This window comes from Triticum aestivum, chromosome 6B (assembly GCF_018294505.1).
Source record: "Triticum aestivum cultivar Chinese Spring chromosome 6B, IWGSC CS RefSeq v2.1, whole genome shotgun sequence".
NCBI lineage: Eukaryota > Viridiplantae > Streptophyta > Magnoliopsida > Poales > Poaceae > Triticum > Triticum aestivum.
The window spans coordinates 602345188-602359719 of NC_057810.1; the positions used below are offsets into that span (position 1 = coordinate 602345188).

Genomic DNA, 14532 nt, shown 5'->3' on the forward strand with positions numbered 1-14532 from the left:
GGCGTGAACTGGTGCCCCACGCCGCCGCGATCACCGGAGGAGGACGCGTCGCCACGGGAGGAGGTGGTGCAGGCCCCCGCCTTCCAGCCCGCTCCCGTGTACCATGGACCGCCGGCCCACCTCTGGACGCCGCCGGAGTACGTGCACCTCGTCAGCGACGACGAGGATGACACCGGCGGCCACTGAAGACGGCGACGGCCACGGCCACGGCAGGAGCGCGCGGGCGGCGTTTTTTATTTTATTTTTATGTTAATTATGGTAGTGGGCTGTTAAATGAACCATGAAACCGGGCTGTTTTGTGGTCGTGACCCCTAATTATGTTTTATGTTTTTTAACTGCGTTTATTTACTTTTTTTAATTATTTTATTTAAGTTTTTCTGTTTTTTTAATCACGTCCAACACGAACATGATTTGGTGTGCCACCGCGTGGCGGGCGCACGCACGATCCAGCGGACAGAAGCGGACGTGGACGAACCCATTACCGCCTCAAAGGAACAAAATCCGATCAAACCTGACGTCCGTTTGAGATCGTGCGGTGGAGTTGGCCTTAGCAGCCCTAATAAATGATGAGGATGCATGCATGATTAGCAAGTTAACATAGACACGAACGGTTGTCTGAAAGCTAGCGGATCGATCTGGCGTGCGAAACTTTCGTGCGCGGCACGGAGTGGCAGCAGCAGCGAGGACACTTCGTCGGATGCGCTGGATAACCCGGCCGGCCCAGAGATTCCAGACACGAGCGGGACTTCCATCCGTCGGCGCAACGGGGACGCGACCAGCCAGCCATGGACGATGGATCCACCGGAGAAGAGCGATCGAGAGGCTGCCGTCAGACAGCTCATGATGGCGCGCCTGGATGGAGGGGCAGGGAAAGATGGGCAGCCCGTGAGGGCGCTCATCATGGCCGCAAAGATCAGAATGGATCGGGGAGGAAGAGGATAAGCTAAAGCATACACGCATCGCCACCGCTCACTGTACAATTCGGTGTTTCGATACGTCACAAACAAGAAAAGCAGAGAAGATATCATGGTTCATGGCCATGGGTCGCTGACATGGAGAACTGGATAGATGCAGCATTGCTAGCTCGTTTCGCCGGCGATTGCCCCGCCGCGCCGGCGCGGACCAGCACGGCTGCGGGCGCGGGCCGCCGCGTTTTAGTTGGCACGAGGCTTTCGCTCTCCCGGCGTCGGCCAGCACGGCGGAGCGCGCGCACATGGCTTGCCTTTTCGCTCCGGGCCTCGATCCAACTCTGCTCCTGCATTGGCCCCCCTTTCGGCAAAAGGTGCCGGTGCCCGATACCGCCGGCACGTGGGGACGTCCGTCGTCCTCGTCCGAGCCAAAGGAAAGTGCCCCGCCATGCCCACGCTTGCAGCAGTACAACAAACTACAGTTTACCGCATACGGGAGGTGCGGCTTTTGCACCTGCAGTTCTTCCTCTGACCCGTATCGATCCGTCCATCAGCGTCACTGGGACTTGGCTGTGGTTTCATCGGGCATCTGATGATGGCACTGCGAGACCATGGGCGTTGAACGATCGCATGCATGCCATCCTCTGACACGCACTGACACGGACGCGCGCGCAGAGACATGTCACACCGCCGCGCCATGCCGGCGGACGCCCGTTTCCTCGCGTCAGCTTCTTCGGCTTACCCCGCCCGGCAGGTTGAACTGTGCCCGAGCAGTGAGCCGAGCGGGCGCCTCCGTGTGGCAGCTTCCGATCATCCACCGCCACCACGGGACCATGCATCGACGTCGAGCCTCGCCAACGCCAAGCGTCCTCGGCGTGCACCGTATCGGTCATCCGGACACGCTCGATCGCGCTGACACGGACGCATGATAGGGTCTTGGCGCGGCGTGCACGATCACCGCTCGATCCCCTGTTATGTCTGTCGCTAATCTGTGTGTCCAGCGCGCATGGGCGCCGTGGCCGCACAGCGGGGCGAGCAGCGCGGTTCCAACGCGCATGGGTGGTTCCTCCGCGGACGACAGAGCCCTCGCGCTACGCGACAGCGGCTACCGTCCGTCCGTCGCTATGCTCGTGGTTCGTTGGAGGCTTCGCAGCCGCGGCCGCACCCCATGTCCATGCCTGCCCTGTCATGGCGCCCACACCAACACGGCAGCACGCACAGTAATTAACAGCACATCGCGCGGCCAACATCACGACTATTCGCAGGGCCGAAGGTGACGCCCGTGTGGCGCCAAGGCGGCTGGCCTCGCCGGCGCCGCTGTCAGCAGCGACAGCGCGGCGCCGGAGGTCAAGCCGAGGCAGCGACGGCGCCCCGTTTGGAGCTTGGACGAGAACGGGTGGACTAGCTTGAGCCAGAGCCCACTAGCAGTGCCCCCCCCCCCCCCCCCCCCCCCAGGAGTAGTGCGGATCAGCCACACGTGGGCCTGGACCCGGAGCTTCCCCGGCTGCCGGCCTGGGCCCCCATGGACTTCTGGCGGCAAAATTTCGTGTTTTGACCCTTTTTGGAAAGTATTTTAGGATCTGACCCCTGTTTGAATTTTTTTCGAGATTTGACCCTTTTGCCTACCGCCAGGGCCTCTGGCGGTAGGGTTAGATAGCCTACCGTCACGGCCCATGGCGGTAGGAAACTTATCCACGTCAGCGCGCGGAGACGGCGCCGTCCCCCTCCGTCGCACCCTACCGCCAGGGGCCCTGGCGGTAGACTGTCTAACCATACCGTCAGGGGCCCTGGCGGTAGGGTCCGGGCAGTTATTTGCCCCGGAGCCCCCGCGCCCCTTCCCTTCTCCCCACCCCTCCCCCCCTCCCCCCCCCCGTCGGCAGTTCTTGTTTTTCTCCCCCAAGTCGCCCCTCTCTCCCTCTCTCATCTCCTCCACTCCCCCCTTTGGATCTTCACCGATTCTTCACCGTTTTGGCGGATCGAGATGGCCCCGAGGAGAGAACCGTAAGCTCCTCCGATCCCTCCAATTAGTTTTTGCAAACTTGCTACCGATTCGACGCATTATTTGCTTGAAATTCCTCATGTTTTTGAACTAAGATTGATTTTTTTTCACCTAAGATTGATTGTAGTTGTAGTTCTTAGTTCTTTAGTAAGTAGTGGTATTGGATATGTACTCTAATCAATAGTTCATATGTTAGTGTGAAGATGAACCCTAGTTCATAATTTTTTTTGTTAAAAAAATTATGATGTAATGTTGATAAAGGGATGAACCCTAGTTTGATGATGCATGTGATATGATGATATGATCTAGTGTGAAGATGAACCCTAGTTTGATGATGCATGTTGATATGATGATATGAAGATGTTGTTTGGAAAATTTTGTTTAAAAATATGAAGCTATGATGTATGTTGGAGGTTTTTTTTGATATGATGCATGTTGATATGATTTGATCCATCATGTGTAGTAGATGTTGTTGGAGGAATATGCTTAAAATTTTATCTTCATATGATTTGAGTTCATTGTTTGTTTATGTATGCTTACGCTTATGGTGCTTTTGTTTATGAAACTCTATTAAGGCGGCCACCTCTTGCGGACAACATCGGCCCACGGTACTGCATGCTGGACTGGGCATTCGACAAGGGTCATCGTGCCCGTTTCATAGAGAACGGAGAGGTAAGTGATATGAAAGAAATTTTGATCAAAGTTCTCGGATTGATGAAAATGATTTCCTAACTTTTTGGCGTTCACTTTTTGACAGACGCTCCAGCCACTGCGCATGAGGGGTCACGGGGTTCATGGGCATATGGACTACGACGAGCGCTACGCGCCGTTCTTCAAGAGAGCCCGTCTGTTGGGTTTCGTGCTGCAGTTCAAGCGTCAGCCGCCGACGCTTGTCCACGCGGCTCTCACAGCTCTGATTGACCGTTGGAGACCGGAGACCCATTCTTTCCATCTGCCATGCGGGGAGATGACGGTGACCCTAGAGGACTGGGGGATGATTACTGCAATGCCGATCGAGGGTCATGCACTCACCGGTCGAGTGGAGAGGGCCAACTGGCAGGAGAGGGTCACCACCCTCATCGGCGACTGCCCCGGTGCCAAGAGTAACCGTACATCCGGTGTGCCGTTGATCTGGCTCTCGGAGCACCGGAGGACATGCCCCCAAGGCGCAGATGAGGCGACTGTGGAGTTGTACGCGAGGGCCTATCTGTGGTATATTCTCTCGGAGGTCGTGTTTCCAGACAGCTCCGGGAACTCTGCCAACTGGGCGTATTTGTTCTTCCTAGCGGACTGGGATGCAGGGTACAGTTGGGGGACGGCATCTCTCGCCTACCTATACCGTTCGGTAAGAGAGTGTCTAATTGCGTACCTACCTACGAAAGTGTGTCCATGACATTTTCTTATATCTGATCCTCATTTGATGTTTTGCAGCTTGACGACGCAACGCAGAGGACGGGAGACAAGTCCAATATGGGTGGCTTTGTCTGGGCCTTCTCCATTTGGATGTGGGAGCGGCTGCCGGTGGGGCGTCCGGAGAAGTTGCCAAGACGCCCATGGGAAGACTATGGCGAAGAAGGCGACGAGACTCGAAACCCCACCGTAGCTTACGAGTGGGACGTTGTCAAACTCTACACGGGCCTAAACAAGACTTCGTACAAGACCTACACCAACGAGTTGGACGCTTTGACGCATACGCAGATATATGAACTCGCACAACACCTTTCTCTTTGATTCCGCTATTGACCGAGAGTGCGAACTTACCAAGGTATATGTAATAGGTAATCTGGTGCCCGTATCGACAAGAACGAGAGTGGGCCTTTGATCTGAACGTGATGTGCGATGCGGACCGTGGTATCTGGTGGTGCATCGTGCCCATGATCTGTGTGTACGTCGTCGAGTGGCATTTGCCACAACGCGTGGCCACGCAGTTTGGGATTTATCAGCATACCCCACCGGGCCAGCCCACCGATACCGGCGGCCACGCGCTGCACCTGTGAGCTCTTTGTTCTCCGTGAGATTATCATGTTTCTTGTTGCTTATGATGATCTCATTGCGCTTATGATGATTCTTGTTGCTTATGCCTTGCAGCATGAGCCGGCAGAAGAATCAGTCGATCACAGACTGGGGAGAGGAGCATAAGACTCATGTGACGGAGTGGAACCGACGGAGGTGGCGTAAAGACGTGGAGAGGAGAGTGACTAACTGGGATGATTACCTGGGCCGGCACATGAGGTGGTACGATGATGGCCAGAAGCACCGTCTTCGTCTCAGGCCTCGATGGACGGCGGAAGACATCGCGGAGCTGCAGTGGGCTGACCCCGATGAACAGGCATACCAGACCGGCATCAGAGACATGCACGGTGGATTTAGGGAGTTTGCACCCCTCATCAACAGAGTGGTACGTTTGAACCGACGGTCGTATTTAAAATATTTTATTCGTCAACGTGACTGACTTATGCCGTTGCAGTCCGGTGAGCTGAACAGATGCATCTTTGAAGCCTCAGATGCACTAGGTCATCTTCCCGGGAGCGTACAATCTGAGACCAAAGTCAGGGGGACGATGAAGGTACAATTTTAGCCTCCTCGGAACAGATGCATCTTGTTCACTTGCAGTCAGTCGATCTGATACTTATTATGACCTTGCTTCATTGTGAGTGCAGAAGTTCGTGCAGCATTGTCGCAAGCTGGTAGGGCTGCTTGGGTGTGCTGGAGCTGGGTCAGTTGAAGCTTATCAGCCTGTAGCCACACAGGGTCTCATCGGCTCATCGAGCCATGCTCCCTCGTCGTCCAGGTTGGTTGGGGAGGAGGAGGAGGAAGAGGATGAGGATGAGGAGGCCACACATGAAGAAGAGGAGGGGGAGGAGGATGAGAGCAACGGGAGGAGGAGTACGATGAAGATTATGGACCTCCACCAACTCAAACATCTCAGGCATCTCAGCTGCCGAAGAGGAATCCGAAGAAGAAGGATTTGCTGAGTCCTGACCCTTTCGAGAGACCGGTTCCTCGCCGGCCCAAGAAGAAGACCAAAGAGACTCGTTCAAAGAGTAACGAGGACCGTACCTCCAAGAGGGGAAGGAGCAACTGATTATGCTCTTCGATACTTGGCTCTTTTAGTTTGGTTGAACTTGTCTAGTGGTTGTGAAACTATGTGGAACTATGTGTTTGCTATTTGTGGATCTATGTGTTTGAAATGTTCTATGCACTTCAAGTTATCTTAATATGGTTCTACGTGATGTCTAAATTTAATTGTTTAAAATCTATGATATTGTTGTTATATTTGTGAAACTTGCTGTGATATTGAATTTGAAAACAAGCAACCAAATGAACTTGAAAAAACAAAACAGAGGATCCTACCGCCAGGAAACCTGGCGGTAGGGTTACACAACCTACCGCCAGACACCATGGCGGTAGGGTGAACCTACCGCCAGGGCCCTTGCATATTTCGTTACAGAAACTTTATACGGCAAAACGCAGGACCCCACCGCCAGGCGCCCTGGCGGTAGGGTCAGACGGCCTACCGCCATGGGTCCTAGCATATTTCGTTACAGAATGCATGTACGGCAAAACCCTGCCACACCTTACCGCCAGAGCACCTGGCGGTAGGGTTAGACATCTTACCGTCAAGTTGTCTGGCGGTAAGGTACTTATCCACGTCAGCGCGCGGTGACGGCTGCCGTCCCCCTCCGTCACACCCTACCGCCATGGTGTCTGACGGTAGGCTGTCTAACCCTACCGCCAGGAGCTCTGGCGGTAGCAAAAGGGTCAAATCCCGAAAATATTTCAAAGTGGGTCAGATCCTGAATTTGTTTAAAAAAAGGGTCAAAACACGAAATTTAGCCACTTCTGGCCTCCTCTACTCTTCCTTCGCCGGCCGAGTTACCGTGCCAGACGCAGCCATGAACCACTGAAAAAATCGAGTAAATTTGCCCCGACAGGCTTTGGGTCGGGCCATTTCCATCTCGTCTTTCTCGACGTACTGGACCCCCATTTTTCTGTCACGTCCACTCGCATGTCAGGGAGAGGAACACCGGAAGCAAGCACTGAAAGAGGATGGGCAAGGCATACGCAGACGACATACGCTGCACATAAAACAACTGCCACTTCCCAGGTTCACCGTCGTCTACACTACCACGGCAGTGCATGCATTAGCAACCCACCCATGCATGCATGCATGCACGCACGCTTCTTCCCCTGCATCGACGCCCCGTACGTGGGCCCCCGGCCATATGCATGCCCGTGCAACCTGCCCCCAGCCACAGCCTTTACTTCTCGAGCAGTCGAGCCGCCGGTGAACATCGAGAGGCCGAGGAGGAAACCCTTCAGCCACAGCGGCGTTTCTGTTCCTCTCATGGTGAAATCGGCACCCTGCATGAAGTGAACCGCTGGCGACATGAGCTAGTAGACGTTAGCGAAATTTGCGGGGCCATGTGATGCTACGCCTCCGTCTCCGTCATAAACGTGCTTGTGCCCCGACAGCATCTTTTACGCGGTACAAGAGCTGGACGGGGACGGATTTCCCCTGCTGAGCTTTCGGGAAGAGAGCGGGCTCGATCCATCCATCGATCGATCACCATGTCGCCGTCCGGCATATGCGTCCATGCAGCCCGATGAATGGCCCGAAAGCGATCGTCGAGCGCTCTCGGCCAGGCGGACGTGCCGTCGCGCTTGGTGCCGCGTCGCCAGCGCCACCTCACTCGGACACCGCCGCACGCATGGCGTTAATGGCATGCCACGCTCAGACACTCCATCGCCCCTGCCGAGCTCTGGACGTGAAGGGCCACATCCGGAGCCAGCCAGCAGGCACGAACGTACGGGGACTTGGGGCAAGTGGACTAGAACGGGCGGGTGTGCAGTTTCTCTCCTGGGCTGCACTTGGAGCGGTGTCCATGGACGCGTCGATGACCTAAATGAGGGCTCCGCCTCCGTGTTGTGTTGCAGTCGACGACATGATCGCGGAGAGGGACAGTGATTAGCATCTGCACCGCAACAATCATGCCCAGACAGCCAAACAGATTCGACGGTCCATCGGTTTCGAGCGACAGCTCGCTAGCATTCAACCTCCCGACTACTATCACGCGGCACGCAGCCGGAACGACCAGCGCATCAACTTTCAAGCTGTTCGCTGATAGACAAAGGATTTTGGGGTTATGGGCTTCGACACCTGAGAGGGTCGGCCACAATAACATATATATAACAAGGGGGTACCTCATCGGGTACAGATATAATTGTACAGAGATTACAATACGTACAAGTCTACAAGTCTAACACCCTCCCTCAATATTAACCGTGATCTGAAGAATTCAGAAGATTAAGATTGCGACGACATCCCTCAAACTGAGGTAGTGGCAATGGCTTCGTGAAGATGTCGGCAAGTTGATCCTTCGATGGGATGAACTTGATCTGAAGCAACTTCTGTGAAACTCGTTCTCTGATAAAATGATAGTCAACTTCAATGTGTTTAGTTCGGGCATGAAAAACCGGATTTGAAGAAAGGTACGTAGCGTCGATGTTGTCACACCAAAGAACAGGTGGGTGACGCTGAGAGACTCTCAACTCTCGAAGCAAGGACTGAACCCAGATAAGTTCAGTGGTGGCATTGGCAACTGCTTTGTACTCCGCTTCAGTACTACTACGAGACACTGTAGCTTGTTTACGAGCACTCCAGGTGATCAAATTAGGACCATAGAACACTGCATATCCCCTCGTGGATCGCATGTCATCTGGGCTACCAGCCCAATCTGCATTAGAAAACGCCGAGAGGCTACCGGAAGGGGCAGACCGAAGATGCAGGCCCAGAGCAGCAGCCAAACGAACATAGCGCAGAATGCGCTTCACAGCAGTCCAGTGAGTATCCCGAGGAGCATGAAGAAACTAGCACACGTTGTTCACCGCATAAGAGATATCAAGATGAGTAATCGTCAAATACTGTAAGCCACCAACAAGACTGCGATACGTTGTAGCCTCATTCGAAGGAAGAAGGGTACCATCAAGTGCAGAGAGTCTATCAGAAGCTGTCATGGGAGTGGTAGCAGGCTTACACTGAAGCATACCAGCACGACGAAGCAAATCCAGAGAGTACTTCTACTGAGTGAGAGTCAGACCGGCATCAGAATGAGAGACCTCCAAGCCAAGAAAATAATGAAGCCGACCAAGATCTGTAATGGCAAAATCACCACTCAAAGCAGAAACAAGACGATCCGCAGCAAGAGTCGACGAGCTGATCAATATGATGTCATCGACATACACCAACAGGTACATAGTGACCGCAGGGCGCTGTAGCATGAACAAGGACGTATCAGCTGTCGAAGGAACAAATCCATGTGCACGGAGAGCAGAAGCTAGGCGCGCATGCCAGGCACGTGGCGCCTGTTTAAGACCATAAAGAGCCTTTACCAAGCGACACAAATGCTGTGGACGAGCAGGATCAACAAAACCAGGCGGCTGACGCATATAGACCTCTTCATCAAGAATACCATGCAGAAAAGCATTCTGAACATCGAGCTGTCGAAGAGACCATCCACGAGTAACCGCAAGAGACAAGAGCAGGCGAATAGTCGTTGGCTTGATCACAGGACTGAAGGTATCATCATAATCAAGACCTTGACGTTGTTTGAACCCACGAGCAACAAGCCGAGCCTTATACCATTCAATAGAGCCATCAGCATGTCGCTTAACTTTGAATACCCACTTAGAATCAATAATATTGACACCACTGTGCGGAGGAACAAGACGCCACGTACCATTTTTGAGCAATGCCTGATACTCTTGTTCCATTGCAGACCGCCAGTGAGGAATACCCAGAGCTGCTTGATAATGACGGGGTTCAGCAGAAGGATCAGTTGCAGAATGAGCTATACAGGCCGCGAGCCAGGCAACCGTGCCATCAGTGCGTTGAAGTGGTTTAACAATACCACTCTTGCTGCGAGTGTGTGGACGCTGAGCAACCGGAGCAGTTGGCGCAATGGAAGTCACAGGAACCATTGATGGAGAGGCCCGCATCTCCTGAGAAGAAGACATAGCGGGTGATGGTGATCGCGACAATGACGGACTGCCAGGAGACGAGCCAGTAGGCGCGGGCGTCACCGGACCGGGTGACCCAGGCGAGTCTGTAGACGCGGGCGTCGCCGGATCGGGCGATGCAGGCGAGAACGGCCAGGTCATGGGCCAGGCGAAGACAGGCGACGCGGGGAGGTTCAGCTCCAGCCGAGCCGGGGCTGAGCGCGTAGCGGGCGTGAGCATACCCGACCCTGCATGGCCCATGCAGGGAGAAGAGGGCGCGGGATCAACGTGATCCGTCGAGCGCGAACCCGCTGCTACCGGAGCCGGATCCAAGCGCCTGGCGGGCGCAGGTGCAGGGACCCTGCATGCCCCATGCAGGAGGCCGCAGCGGCATGATCGACGTGATCCGTTGAAGAATCCGTCGGAGCAGTGGAGGAGTCCTCTAGGAGAACAAGCCGAGCACCTCTACCAGTTCCTGCACCATGGTTAGACAACAAAAGAGGCGAGTGTGCAGCATCTACAAATTGATCAGGCAATAAAGAAGATGAATGCACGGGTTCATTAGGTGTGGTGACAGGAGTTGGAAGATTAGAAAAAGGAAAAACATGCTCATCAAAGATAACATCACGCGAAATATACACACAATTTGTTGGAGCGTGAAGGCATTTATAACCTTTGTGCAACGGACTGTACCCAAGGAAGACACATTTTTTAGAACAGAACTCAAGCTTACGATTATTGTAAGGACGGAGATGCGGCCAACACGCGCAGCCGAAGACTTTAAGAAAGGTATAATCAGGAGTCTCATGAAGCAAGAGTTCTAGCGGAGTTTTCATGCCAAGGAGTCGCGACGGAAGTCCGTTTATGAGAAAACAGGCAGTAGTGAAAGCATCACTCCAAAAACGAAAAGGAACAGAGGCGTGGGCTAGTAAGGTTAAGCCGGTCTCAACAATATGACGATGCTTACGTTCAGCTGAACCATTCTGCTGATGTGTATGAGGACAAGACACACGATGCGAAATCCCAAGTTTCTCAAGCAAAGTATTTAGATTTCGGTACTCACCCCCCCCCCCCCCCCCAATCCGATTGTACATGAATAATTTTGTGTTGTAGGAGACGCTCAACATGTGCTTGGAATTTAATAAAAACATCGAACACATCAGACTTATGTTTAAGAAGATAAATCCAGGTAAAGCGATTATAAGCATCAATAAAACTGACATAGTACTCATGACCACTAACAAACATCTGAGTAGGACCCCAAACATCTGAAAACACAAGCTCAAGAGGAGTTTTGACTACATGACTAGAAACGGAAAAAGGTAGCTGATGACTTTTCCCTGCTGACAAGCATCACAAACTGAGATACTAGACACTAATGGTAACTCATGACGGTGAAGAATATGTCGAACAATGGGTGTAGACAGATGGCCAAGACGAGAGTGCCATTGTGAGGGAGACACTCGAACAGCACTGAAGACTTGAGGGACAGGTGGAGAGACAGATCGCGGCACATCAAGAGCATATAGTCCATGATGAAGGCGCCCCCTAAGAAGTACGTCCCGTGTAGCCCGGTCCTTGATAAAAAGATGAAACGGGTGAAACTCACAAAACACATTATTGTCATAAGTAAGTTTAGGTACGGAGAATAAGTTACGGGCAACAGTGGGAACTCGAAGAACATTCTTAAGACGCAACTGCCGAAATGTATGTGTGAGGAGAGATGCCTGACCAATATGAGAGATGTGCATACCTGCCCCATTGGCTGTGTGAACCTTGTCAGGACCAGTGTAGGCCTCCCAGATAGCAAGCTTGTCCAATTCATTTGTCACGTGCTCTGTGGCGCCAGTGTCCATGTACCAGGTGGGATCAACATTATAAGACTGAGTCTTTCCTTGATGCTGCGTCATGTTTACTTGACGCTCATTGCCCTTGCCATTTTTGCCAAGACCCAGAAAATCAGGCTGAAAACGACGATGACAGTGAGACGCAACGTGGCGAGGAATTCCACACAGCTGACAAGGGGCAGCAGCTCCACAAGCGGCACAACAGGCACATGGGCGCCCGTTCTCGACTACGATAGTGGGACGCGACTGGGAAGGTGCAGCAGGAGGAACGCCACCCTTGCCCCCCATAGGAGAGATCGAAGCAGCCGTAGGAGCAGCAGGACGGGCACCAGGACGCCCCTTCCCACCACGGACAGCAACGTTGACCGAGGGAGCCTCATCCGGACGACGACTAGCAAGGCATTGCTTCGTTGAGAGGAGGCGCTGAAAGAGTTCCTGCAGCTTGATGGGAACCTTGCATTCCTGGATCACCTCCACAAGAGAGTCATACTCGGCATCAAGACCTTGGAGAACGTATGTGGTAAACTCCGTGTCACGAAGTGGCTCGCCGATAGAGGCAAGCTGATCGGCGAGACGTTTGATCTTGTTGAAGAAAACGGTGACAGAGTGATGATCCTTGCGGGTCTCATTAAGCTGTGTATGAAGAGCCATGTGCTGAGACGAGGATTGTGCGGAGAAACTGGACTCCAGCGCATCCCATACCTCATGAGATGTAGTAGCAAATAAAACCAATCCGGCGACGCCCTCGGTGAGAGAGGACTGAATCGCCAAGAGAATTGCTTGATTTTGAGCAATCCATGGCCGGTACATATGATGATCCGGCGGGGGACATGGCAGAGTACCATCCACAAAACCCTCCAAGTAGTGACTACGGAGGAGGGGAAGAATCTGTGCGCGCCAAAACAGATAATTGTCCATCTTCAATTTCACCGACATGAGATTGCTGAAGTAGAACGGCGGAGTCGTGATGACGTCGAGGGCGAAGTCATAGTGCGGCACAGGAACCGCACCAGAGGAAGCGACATCCACCGCAGGCGAGGACTGCGGCGCAACCGGTGGCGCTTGTGGTGACGGACCGTGAGTCACAGGCCACGGGAACCCCGCGTAGCTAGGGCCATACAGGGCACCATAGCCGGCGCCATGACCAGCGTAGGGGGCACCGTAGGGGGCGCCGTAAAAGGCACCGTAGGCAGCGGGATCATACGCATACGGCGGCGGCGGCGCGTAAGGTGCCAGCGCGCCGTAGTTGGGGCGTAGAGCTGGTGAGCCGGGAGGAGCCGAGGACGTCGCCCCGGAAGGCAAGGCTCCTGTTGATCTTCCTCCTTGGAGAAGGTTGGACAGGAACAGCGGGGTGAAGACGGACGCACCCGTCCCGATCGGATCAGTGAGCGACGCAGGGGCCGAATAGGGTTCGGCGAGCAAGGTGGTGGCGGCGGACATAGTCGCCGCGCGGGAGAGGGCAGCGAGGGTGGCCGCGCCGGAGAGGGCAGCGGCGGCGTCGGCCTCGGAGGAAGCAGCGGAAGACGACATGGCTAGGTCAGGATCGCTAGATCGTGTTTGATACCATGATAGACAAAGGGTTTTGGGGTTATGGGCTTCGATACCTGAGAGGGTCGGCCACAATAACATATATATAACAAGGGGTACCTCATCGGGTACAGATACAATTGTATAGAGATTACAATACGTACAAGTCTACAAGTCTAGCATTCGCCCTCGAAGCTCGATCGATCAGTAAATAATACTCCCTCCGAGTTTATTTTTTATTTCTTTTGCGGGAAAATACTTCCTCCGATTTATATTACTCGTCGCTCAAACAGATGTACGTAGCACTGTATACTCCCTCTAAGCGACAAGTAATATGGATGGAAGGGAGTATATCCATTTGCTGCAGCCTGCGGATCGGCGTTAAAAATTGAAACATGGTTAGTGAGATAAGCATGGCGTCATGAAGCACAGGAGCAGCATCAAGGGGCGGGCGACCAGCGTCCGCAAGTTGCGATTAATCTGCAGAATGAAGTACTATACGCTGTGCGCGCGCGCGTGTGCAGTCTAGGAGAAGAGGACGATGCCCGTCCCATGCGGGAACAGTCGGAGCCTGTAGCCGGACAAGAACGGGGCCTAGTGCCATGGTGTGTGTTCTCCACAACGGAGGCACATCCACCAATTCCTTCCCGGCCTTCTATTCCATCTATCTATCCACATTGATCCCTCAACTGGCTGGATATATATGTGCAGACAATGATAGAACCTGGAACAGTCAGGTTATTCGTTTTCCCAGGCGCTAAAATATTCAGCCTGAGGGGCAGCACAAGCACAATGATGCTTAAATTAAAAGCATTCAGCAAGGACAGAAATATACAATCCTGACCGCAATAAGCAGCGAAATCAGACGGCGTAAATTATGCTTCCTGTCGCTCGCAAGTGCGCATCAGCGAGTGGACTGGACACTAAACCCTGGTGGCCAATCAAGGGCTATGTATCCTGTATAAATTTGCTAGTAGTTAAACGGCACATGTCTAGGAAAAGGAACGGGCCGATCACCTGGTATTTAAGCATTTTTGGCAACGCATCGGTGCTCGTTTTGTCGGGGAGGCTTTATTAAGCTGATGGATCGTCATGGAGAAGCATCATGTGCACCTGCAATGCAATGCACTACAAGATGTCTTCATCGTCAGGTCGATGGTAATGCCGGTTAATAATTTATAAGCGATGAAAAAGATCGTGTCGCGGGCAAAGGCTCGCGCTTTCGGATGTAAAGTGCTGAAGAAAACGGGGA

The 14532-nt window shown here is 53.3% G+C and overlaps 1 pseudogene; it reads left to right on the forward strand.

Moving 5' to 3' along the window:
- Positions 1–2889: 2889 nt before the first annotated feature.
- On the forward strand, positions 2890–9812 carry LOC123139448 (uncharacterized; annotated as a pseudogene).
- Positions 9813–14532: the final 4720 nt, after the last annotated feature.